Here is a 12,044-nt window from a genome sequence, read left to right as displayed (position 1 = left end):
TTCTGTGGTCATGCAAAGATATGGCTGAATGAACTTAGGACAAAAGCAACCTATCAATCATGACAAATTCATTAAAATCAGCTAATGCACTGCCAGTTTGGTTAGACAAAACACAATCAAGTCAGATGAAGTGAAGTGAAAGATGCTCAGTCATGTCCGACTCTTCGCAACCCCATGGACTATACAGTCCATGGAATTCTCCAGTCCAGAATACTGGAGTGGGTAGCCTTTCCCTTCTCCAGGAGATCTTCCCAACCCAGGGAGCAAACCCAGGTCTCCCACATTGCAGGCAGATTCTTTAGCAGCTGAGCCACAAGGGAAGCCCCCAAGTGAGATGACTGGAGTGAGAAATATTGATGTCTTACTTACTCAATGTTTTATGGGTAGGCTTGAACACATCACCAAAAAGGGAACGTCCAAAAGAATGCCAGAAAACCATTTCTTTGCTCTCACTTGTCTTTTTGGCTTTGCCCCCCTTGTTTCTGCACTTTGGAACTATGTAGATGAAGGGAATTCACTTCTTTCCCTTTCTGTGACTGAGGGAATAATCACATTAATTATCATTAGTCTGCTTCAAAATTGTGAATTAGATCAGACTATGGAAAATATTTGTAGCTGCTGACTGTTCTAGAAAAAGAATTACATCAACATCTATATGTTGCCTGATATATTTCACAAACTAGAACAAAAAAATCTTAAAATTTGTATGGAGAAACAAAAGACCTCAAATAGCCAAAGCAGTCTTGAGAAAGAAAAACAGAGCTAGAGGAATCAGGCTGCCTGACTTTAGACTATACTACAAAGCTACAGTCATCAAAACATTATGGTACTGGCACAAAAATAGAAATATAAATCAATGGAGTGGGATAGAAAACCCAGAAATAAACCCACACACTTATGGCTAATTAATCTAAGACAAAGGAGACCATCTTATACAATGGAAGAAATACAGTCTCTTCAATAAATGGTGCTGGGAAAACTGGACAGCTACATGTAGAAAAGTGAAATTAAAATATGCTTTAGCACCATGTACAAAGATAAACTCAAAATGGATTAAAGACTTAAATGTGAGACTGGAGCATGACTAAAAAGAAGCAGGAGAATCTGGGCATCACTTTAGAGCTGCAGCATGCGAACTCTTAGTTGCAGCATGTGGGATCTAGTTCCCTGATCAAGGATGAAACCTGGGCCCCCTGCATTGGGAGTATGGAGCCTTAGCCACTGGACCACTGGGGAAGTCCCTGACGAGAGTTTTAAAAGTGTTTTGGAGGAGAGCAAGATGGCAGAGGAATAGGTGGACGTGGAGTACATCTCTTTCCACAGATACATCAGGAATACACCTTCAGACACAGAAGTGCTTGCAGAACACCAGCTGAGAGCAGATAGGAGTACCTGACCAGTGGAAAAGAATATATAGAGCCACACAAAACTTGGTAGGACAAAGGAACTGGGGGTGGGGGGGAAACAGGAGTGTTAGTAGGACTGAACCTGTGCTCAGCAGGTGGGGGAACTAAAGCAGGGGTCTGATCTCCACAATGGGGCAATTGTCTGAGTCAGAGGAGAAACATTTAAGGCTCAGAGCGAAACAGCTGATTGTGGCAGCCTAAATGGAATGAGAGTCAGACAGTCCTTGCTGCAGCCATACATACCCCAGAGAGGAATGAGAGTCAGACAGTCCTTGCTGCAGCCATACATACCCCAGACAGGAATGCTAGTCTCCTGGAAGGCTCAGTGGCTGGGAGCTGGAGCTTAGGGATTGTGCAGCAATTCCAAGGTGAGGGCCGCTTTTGACTACGGAGACACGGGTTGAGGGGATGTGAGGGAGGAGATAGTGGTGGGAAATGCCGGTGGAGGAAAGGCAGGCAGCCACGAAAGCAAGGCGATACTGCTGAGTCACACATAGTGGGTGAAGCCATCACCATAGCCTCTCTCTCCCCACACGCCAGGATCCCAGGATCGGCAGCTGAACAATAGAGAGGCTGGCCCATCAAACACCTGATGCACTACAGAGTAGAACCCCAGTCGGGGGCGCCCTCTGTGTGCCTGATGTGCTGAACAGTAGAGAAGGATTCCACAGCAAGGGAGCCCTCTAAGTGCTGGAATGGGCAGATCTACAGAGAAAGACTCGCCAAAGAGGCTGTCTGATCGCCAGCTACAAGAGGCTCGAAAAAAGACTCTGATAGGGCCATAACTCCTGCAGCGAGGCAGTCCATGTCCCTGCACACTTGGCGCCACCAGGGTCCCCGCAAGCCAAGCAGCTGCACCACCTTCCTGCTCAACTCTCACTGGGGCAGAGCTGCCACAGGCAAAAAAATGTCTTGCGTCTATGTGCACAGGGTCGCTTCAGTCGTGTCTGACTCCTTGCAACCCTGTAGACTGTGGCCTGTCAGGCTTCTCTGTCATAGATGGGGTTCTCCAGGCAAGTATACTGGAGCGTTTTGGCCAATACTGGTTGCCATACCCTTCTAGAGCACTATATTTCCTGCTGCCCTAGCCACCAACCCCTCTGAGTACCTGGTGCTGCCAGAACCCCTGTGACCTAAGCAGCTGCACCCCGTCCACACCTGGCTCTCACAGGGACAAACCCAAGCTCTCCAGGGCAGCCTCAGGAGCTAAACCCCGGTGGATGACCGCATGTAGAGGTGGAAATAAACCACAATTGAAACCCAGGGGCAGTGTGGCTAAGAAAGAAGACCCGAAACCTTCCCACCAGCTGTACAAGCTGCAGATTAAGTCCACACGATCAACTAAGCAGACTCTGTGTCGATGGAATATATAGAAGGCCATTGAGAGCTCCCACAAGAGAAAACACATAGCTCTAACAGCTGTGGACATTGGAGGCAAGAACACACAGGGGTAGGACCAGATTAGAATCTGAGCTGCCCCCACAGCAGGCCCAGAGATCAGCATAGTGTTGGAGGGCATCCTAGGGAGGTAAGGTGGATTGTGACTCCCAGAGAGGGAAAGGACTCTGACAGCAGTGACTCAAGAAAAAACATTTATTATTCTTATTTTTCCACTTGTTCTGTAGATTCTTTTGGATTTTTTTTCTTTTTTCCCCCCTCTGTTGTAGTTGTAGATTTTATTGACACTAAGAAGTCCAATTAAGCTTTTGAGCCTTTTTTTTTCTCAGTCACATTTTTTATTGTTGTCATAAACCTCTGCCTCTATGTTGGGCTTTTGTAGTTCTGTGGAGTTTTCCTCTTTTTTTTCTTTTCTCTTTTTTTTAATTTTAATTTTTAACTTTTTAAACCTACTATTATTTTTTCTACATTTATTCTTTTGTTTGCTTTTCCTACTGTTCTTTTCCCCTTTCAGATAATCTTTAATATATATAAATCTTCTTTAGCTACCTGTATTTAACTTTGCATATCTATTCTTTCTTTCTTTTCTTTCTCTCCTTTCCTCTCAACATATTTCTTAGCTTTGTTTTCGTTGCTTTATTCCCTAATTGGCACCTTGCTTTAGTTTTGTTTTCCAGTTTGTGCTTTAATTAGTTTTGTTCTGGTAGATATAATTTTTCATTTCCTTTGTTTGCTGGATCAATCTATTGTACTTTATTTTTGTTGGACTGTTTTGATTTTGATTACGGGTGTATATGTATATGTGTATATTCAGTCACACTTCCTATTGTTGTTATAAACCTCTGCCTCTACATTGGACTTTTGAAGTTCTGTGGAGTTTTCCTTTTTTCCCCTTTTTTCTTTCTTCCATTTTTTTTTCTTTTCTCTTTTTTATACTTTAAATTTTTTAAAACCTATTATTTGTTCTACATTTATGCCTTTTTTTTTTGCCTTTCCTACTGTTCTTTTCCCCTTGCAGTTAATCTTTAATGTATATAAATCTTTTTCATCTACCTCTACTTAACTTTGCATATCTATTCTTTCTTTTCTTTCTTTCATTTCCTCTCAACATATTTGTTAGTTTTGTTTTCATTGCTTTATTCCCCACTTGGCATCTTGCTTTAGATTTGTTTTCCAGTTTGTCCTTAAGTTAGTTTTGTTCTTAACTGGTAAATATAATTTTTGATTTCCTTTGTTTGCCTGGTCAATCTACTGTATTTTTGTTGGACTGTTTTCACTTTGCTCATGGATGTATATGTATAGGTGTATATTTCATTATTTTAATTATTATTTGCCTGATTTTGTAACTGCCGTTTGCCTGGGGTTCATCTTTGATTTCTCGTTTTTGGATATTTGTTTTAATCTCACTTAATGCCACAACAAACCCTTTGTGGAATCTTTATTCCTGACCAGAGATCAAGCCATGAGCCTTTGGAGTAGGAGCACTGACTCCAAGACCCTAGACTACCAGAGAACTAATCCTAGGGAGTATCAAATAGTGAGAACTCAAAGGAAACCACTGTAATACAAGACCCAGCATCACCCAACCACCAGCAGCACCCTGTGCAGGACGCCTCATCTAAACAACAAACAAAACAAGAATACAAACCCAGTTATCAGCAGACAGGATTACCACCTCACTCAGCCATGCCCATCAGAGGAAAAACAAACAGACAAACAAAAACTCAGCACAAACCTCACCCTATACGAAGCTCACACAAACCACTGGACCAACCTTAGGAGGGCAGAAACCTAAAGGAAGAAAGAATTCAACCTTCTTCAAGGAAAGAATTCAACTTTCCTTGAAGCCTGGGAAAGGAGACCTCAAACACCATAACTTAAAAAAAATAATGAAAAGGCAGAGAAATACTGCACAAATGAAAGAAAAAAAACTAGAAACACAGATGTCCAAATAAATGAAGTGGAAACAGGCAAACCTGAAAAAGAATTCAGAATAATGATAGTGAAGATGATCAAAAACCTTGAAAACAAAATGGAGAAAAAAATGTAAGAATCAATTAACAAAGACTAAGAAGAATTAAAGAATAAACATACTGAGACAAACAACACAATTACGGAAATTAAAAATACTCTAGAAGGAATCAATAGCAGAATATCTGAGGCAGAAGAATGAATCAGTGAGCTGGAAGATAAAATGGTGGAAATAACTTCTGAAGAGCAGAATAAAGTAAAAAGAATGAAAAGAGCTGAGGACAGTCTCAGAGACCTCTGGGGCCATACCAAATGCACCAACATTCGAATTATAGGGGTCCCAGAAGAAGAAGAGAAAAAGAAAGGGTATGAGAAAATTTTTGAAGAGATTATAATTGAAAATTTCCCCAAGATGGAAAAGGAAATAGCCAATGAAGTCCAAGAGGCACAAAGAGTCCCATACAGGATAGACGCAAGGAGAAACACACGAAGACACATACTAATCAAGCTAACAAAGACTAAACACAAAGAAAGAATATTAAAAGCAGCAAGGGAGAAGCGACATGTAACATTCAGGGGAAACCTCATACGCTTAACAGCTGATCTTTCAGCAGAGACTCTGCAGGCCAGAAGGGAATGGCTGGATATATTTAAAGTACTGAAAGGGAAAAATCTACAACCAAAATTACTGTACCGGGCAAGGATCTCATTCAAAATTGATGGAGAAATAGAAAGCTTTTCAAGTAAGCAAAAGTTAAGAGAATTCAGTACCAAACCAGACCAGTTTTGCAACAAATGTTAAAGGGACTTATACAGTCAAGAAATACAAGAGAAGAAAAAAGATCTACAAAATTAACCCCCAACAATTAAGAAATCGGCAATAGGAACATATAGAGCACAATAATTACTTTATATGTAAATGGATTAAATGCTCAAATCAAAAGACACAGACTAGCAGAATGGATACAAAAACAAGACCCATCTATATGCTGTCTATAAGAAACCCACTTCAGACCTCAAGACACATGTAGACTGGAAAATGAGAGGAAGGAAAAATACATTCCATGCAAATGGGAAGCAAAAGAAAACTGGAGTAGCAATCCTCATATCAGCCAAAATAGACCTTAAAATAAAGAAGATTACAAGAGATAAGGAAGGACACTACATAATGATAAAGGGATCAATCCAAGAATAAGACATAACAATTGTAATATCTATGCACCCAACATAGGAGCACCTCAATACATAAGACAAACACTAACGGACATAAAAGGAGAAATTGATAGTAACACAATAATAGTAGGAGAATTTAACACTCCACTCACACCAATGGACAGATAATCAAAACAGAAAATAATAAAGAAACACAAATCTTAAATGATACATTAGATGAGATGGATCTCATTGATATCTTCAGGACATTCCATCCAAGTGCAGAATTCTCAAGTGCACATGGAACATTCTCCAGGATACACACATCTTGGGTCACAAATCAAACCTCAGTAAATTTAAGAAAACTGAAGTCAGATGAAGCATCTTCTCTAACCACAATGCTATGAGACTAGATATCAATTACAAGGAAAAAATGTGTAAGAAGCACAAACACATAGAAATTAATCAATGTTTCTAAATAGCCAATAGGTTACTGAAGAAATCAAAAGGGAAATAAAAAAATTTCTAGAAACAAATGATAATGAAAACATGACAACTCAAACCCTATGGGATGCAGCAAAAGCAGTTCTAAGAGGGAAGTTTATAGCAATACAAATCCTATCTCAAGGAACAAGAAAAACATTGAATAAACAACCTAACTTTACATCTAAAACAATTGGAAAAAGAAGAACAAAAAAATCCCAAAATTAGTAGAAAGAAAGAAATCATAAAGATCTGAGCAGAAATAAATGAAAAGCAGTGAAAGAAGCGATAGTAAAGATTAATAAAACTAAAAGCTGGTTCTTTGAGAAGATAAAACAAAATTGACAAACCTTTAGCCAGACTCATCTAGAAAAAAAGAGAGAAGAATCAAATCAACAAAATTAGAAATGAAAAAGGAGAGGTTACAACAGACAATGCATAAATACGAAAGATTATAAGAGAATATTATGAACAACTCTATGGCAATAAAATAGATAACCTGGAAGAAATGGACAGATTCTTAGAAAAGTTTGATTTTCCAAGACTGAACGAGAAAGAAATAGAAATTATGAGCAACCCAATTACAAGCACAGAAATTGAAGCTGTGATCAAAAAATCTCCCCCAAAACAAAAGCCCATGATGAGATGGCTTCACAGGAGAATTCTATCAAATATTTAGAGAAGAGCTAATGCCTATCCTTCTAAAAACTCTTTCAAAAAACTGCAGAGGAAGGAACATTTCCAAATTCATTCTACAAGGCCACCATCACCCTGATACCAAAACCAGGCAAAGACAACACAAAAAAAAGAAAACTACAGGCCAATAACACTGATGAACATAGATGCAACAAAATTTTAGCAAACAGAATTCAGCAATACATCAAAAGGCTTATACACCATGATCAAGTTGGGTTTATTCCAGGAATGCAAGAATTTTTCAATATATGCAAATCAATCAGTGTGATACACCATGCTAACAAATTGAAAGGTAAAAACCATATGATAATCTCAATAGATTCAGAAAAAGTTTTTGACAAAATTCAGCATGCATTTATGATTAAAGCTCTTCAAAAAATGGGCATAGAAGGAACTACCTCAACATAGTAAAGGCCAAATATGATAAGCCTACAGCAAACATTATTCTCAATGGTGAAAAACTGAAAGCATTCCCCCTAAGATCAGGAACAAGACAAGGGTGTCCACTTTCACCACTATTGTTCAACATACTTCTGGAAGTCCTAGCTACAGCAATCAGAGAATAAAAAGAAATAAAAGGAATCCAGATTGGAAAAGAAGAAGTAAAGCTCTCACTATTTGCAGATGACATGATACTGTACATAGAAAACCTTAAAGATAGTATCAGAAAATTGCTAGAGCTAATCAGTGAATTTAGCAAAGTTGCAGGATACAAAATCAATAGACAGAAATCACTTGCATTTCTGTATACTAACAATGAAAAATCAGAAAGAGAAATTAAGGAATCAACCCCATTTACCATTGCAACAAAAAGAATTAAATAGCTAGGGATAAACTTACCTGCTTATTTAACTTCTATGCAGAGTACATCATGAGAAACTCTGGGCTGGAAGAAACACAAGCTGGAATCAAGATTGCTGGGAGAAATATCAATAACCTCAGATATGCGGATGATACCACCCTTATGGCAGAAGGTGAAGAAGAACTAAAGAGCCTCTTGATGAAGGTGAAAGAGGAGAGTGAAAAGGTTGGCTTAAAGCTCAACGTTCAGAAAACTAAGATCATGGCATCTGGTCCTATCACTTCATGGGAAATAGATGGGGAAACAGTGGAAACAGTGTCAGACTTTATTTTTTGGGACTCCAGAATCACTGCTGATGGTGATTGCAGCCATGAAATTAAAAGACGCTTACTCCTTGGAAGGAAGGTTATGGCCAACCTAGTTAGCATATTTAAAAGCAGAGACATTACTTTGCCAACAAATGTACGTCTAATCAAGGCTATGGTTTTTCCAGTGGTCATGTATGGATGTGAGAGTTGGATGGTGAAGAAAGCTGAGCGCCAAAGAATTGATGCTTTTGAACTGTGGTGTTGGAGAAGACTCTTGAGAGTCCCTTGGACTGCAAGGAGATCCAATCAATCCATCCTAAAAGAGATCAGTCCTGGGTGTTCATTGGAAGGTCTGATGTTGAAGCTGAAACTCCAATACTTTGGCCACCTCATGAGAAGGGTTGACTCATTGGAAAAGACCCTGATGCTGGGTAGGACTGGGGGCAGGAGGAGAAGGGGACGACAGAAGATGAGATGGTTGGATGGCATCACCGACTCGATGGACATGGGTTTGGGTAGACTCCAGGAGTTGGTGATGGACAGAGAGGCCTGGCGTGCTGCAATTCATGGGGTCGCAAAGAGTCGGACACGACTGAGCGACTGAACTGAACTGAACTGAACTGAAACTTACCTAAGGAGACAAAAAAACTGTACACAGAAAATTGTAAATAGACACTAATGAAAGAAATCAAAGATGACATAAACAGATGGAGAGATATCCCATGTTCCTGAGTAGGAAGAATCAATATTATGAAAATGACTATACTACCAAACACAATCTACAGATTAAATGCAGTCCCTATCAAATTACCAATGGAATTTTTCACAGAACTAGGACAAAAAGTTTCACAATTCATATGGAAACACAAAAGATCCTAAATAGCCAAAACAGTCTTGAGAAAGAAGAATGGAGCTGGAGGAATCAACCTATCTGACTTCAGATTATACTACAAAGCTACACTCATCAAGACAGTGTGGTATTGGCACAAAAACAGAAATATAGGCCAATGGAACAAGATAGAAAGCCCAGAAATAAACCCATGCACCTATGGGTACCTTATTTTTGACAAAGGAGGCAACAATATACAATGGGGCAAAGACAGCCTCTTCAATAAATGGTGCTCAGAAAATTGGACAGCTGCATGTAAAAGAATGAAATTAGAACACTTCCTAATACCATACACAAAGATAAACTCAAAATGGATGAAAGACCTAAATGTAAGATCAGAAACTGTAAAACTCTTAGAGGAAAACAGAGGCAGAACACTCATTGACATAAAGCAAGATCCTCTGTGACCCATCTCTTAGAGTAATGGAAATAAAAGCAAAAGTAAACAAGTGGGACCTGATTAAACTTAAAAGCTTTTGCACAGCAAGGGAAACTATAAGCAAGGTGAAAAGACAACCCTCAGAATGGGAGAAAATAATAGAAAATGAAACAACTGACAAAGGATTAATTTCCAAAATATACACGCAGCTCATACAACTCAATACCAGAAAAACAAACAATCCAATCAAAAAGTGGGAAAAAGACCTAAAGAGACATTTCTCCAAAGAAGACATACAGATGGCTAACAAACACATGAAAAGATGTTCAACATTGCTCATTATTAGAGAAATGCAAATCAAAACTATAATGAGATAGCATCTCACACCAGTCAGAATGGCCCTCATCAAAGAGTCTACAAACAATAAATGCTGGAGACGGTGTGGAGAAAAGGGAACACTTTTGCACTGTTGGTGGGAATGTAAATTGATACAGCCACTATGGAAAATGTATGGACATTCCTTAAAAACTAGGAATAAAACCACCATATGACCCGGCAATCCCACTCCTAGGCATATACCCTGAGGAAACCAAAACTGAAAGAGACACATGTATCCCATTGTTCATTGCAGCACTATTTGCAATAGCTAGAACATGGAAGCAACCTAGATGTCCATCAACAGATTAATGGATAAAGAAGTTGTGGTACATATACACAATGGAATATTACTCAGCCATAAAAAGGATTGCATTTGAGTCAGTTCTAATGAAGTGGATGAACCTAGAACCTATTATACAGAATGAAGTGAGTCAGAAAGAGAAATACCGTACTCTAACACATATATACGGAATCTAGAAAAATAGTGCTGAAGAATTTATTTACAGGGCAACAATGGAGAAACAGACATAGAGAATAGACATGAACATGGGGAGAGGGGAGGAGAGAGTGAGATGTATGGAAAGAGTAACATGGAAACTTACATTACCATATGTAAAATAGATAGCCAAGGGGAATTTGCTGTATGGCTCAGGAAACTCAAACAGGGGCTCTGTATCAACCTAGAGGGGTGGGATGGGAAGGGAGATGGAAGGGAGTTTCAAAAGGGAGAGGATATATGTATACCTATGGCTGATGCGTGTTGAGGTTTGACGGAAAACAGCAAAATTCTGTAAAGCAATTATCCTTCAATAAAAAATTAATTAATTAAAAAAATGTGAGATTGGACACTATAAAAATCTTTGAGGAAAACATAGGCAGAACACTCTCTGACATAAATTGCAACACAATCTTTTCAATCCGTCTCGCAAAGTAATGGAAATAAAAACAAAAATAAACAAATGGGACCTAATTAAACTCAAAATCTTTTACTCAGCAAGGGAAACCATAAAGAAAATGAAAAGACAACGCACAGAATGGAAGAAGATATTTGCAAATGATGTGACCAACAAGGAATTAGTCCCCCAAATTTACAAATGGCCCATATGGCTTAATATAATCAAAACAAACAGCCCAATCAAAAACTGGGCAGAAGACCTAAGCAGACATTTCTTCAAAGAAGACATACAGATGGCCAAGAGGCACATAAAAGATGTTCAACATTGCTATTTATTAGAGAAATGGATTGCAAAACTACAATGAGATATCACTTCCTACCTCAGGATGGCGATCATCAAAAAAATCTACAAACAATAAATGCTGGAGAAGGTAGGAAGAAAGGGAGCACTTTTACGCTGTTGGTAGGAATGCAAATTGGTACAGCTACTGTGGAGAACAGTATGGAATTTCCTTAAAAAGTTAAAACAGAGCTATCATATTATCTTGCAATCCCAGTCCAGAGCATATATCTGGAGAAAAACATGGTCTAAAAGGATAAATGCACCCTAGTGTTCACTGCAGTGCTGCAGTGTTGCAGTGGCCAAGACATGGGAGCAACCTAAATGTCTATCAACAGAGGAATGGATAAAGAAGATATGTTACATATACACAATGGAATATTACTCGGCCACTAAAGATAATGAAATAATGCCATTTGCAGCAACATGGACAGATCTCAAGATTGTCATACTGAGTGAAGTATGTCAGACAGAGAAAGTGAAATACTGTATGATATTGCTATGAATCTAAAAAAGTGAGGCAAATGAACTTTCTTTACAAAACAGAAATAAACTCACAGACTTAGAGGATGAGCTTATGGTTACCCGGGGGAAAGGGTAGTGGGAGGAATAGTTAGGGAGTTTGAGATCAACATATACACAATGCTATGTTTAGAATGGATAACCAACAGGACCTTTCATATAGTATAAATAAATAAATGAAGTGCTTAGAGTAAAAAAGTGATTCATTAAAAAATCTATATATTGTTTCCAATATTGATTCTTAGCCTATATAGAAATGATTGATAACAATAAGATCTAGCATGTACTTTTTGTTAACTATATATTATATAATTACTGCTTAATATATGTGTTATTTAATCCTTAATACCATCTAATCAGGTTGATTTATTCATTATTAATATTTCTATTTTACAGAAGAAGAAATAAAGGTAAAACAAGCTTAA

At 38.5% G+C, this 12,044-nt stretch overlaps 1 long non-coding RNA gene across 2 annotated transcripts in view; it reads left to right on the top strand.

The window, feature by feature from the left end:
* Positions 1–12,044, top strand: part of LOC145539097 (uncharacterized) — a 70,274-nt gene that overhangs the window by 26,198 nt on the left and 32,032 nt on the right. The window lies entirely within an intron of this gene.

This window comes from Giraffa tippelskirchi, chromosome 2, assembly GCF_054371585.1.
Source record: "Giraffa tippelskirchi isolate mGirTip1 chromosome 2, T2T-mGirTip1v1.2.pri, whole genome shotgun sequence".
Lineage (NCBI taxonomy): Eukaryota > Metazoa > Chordata > Mammalia > Artiodactyla > Giraffidae > Giraffa > Giraffa tippelskirchi.
This window is presented reverse-complemented; position numbering and strand designations above follow the sequence as displayed.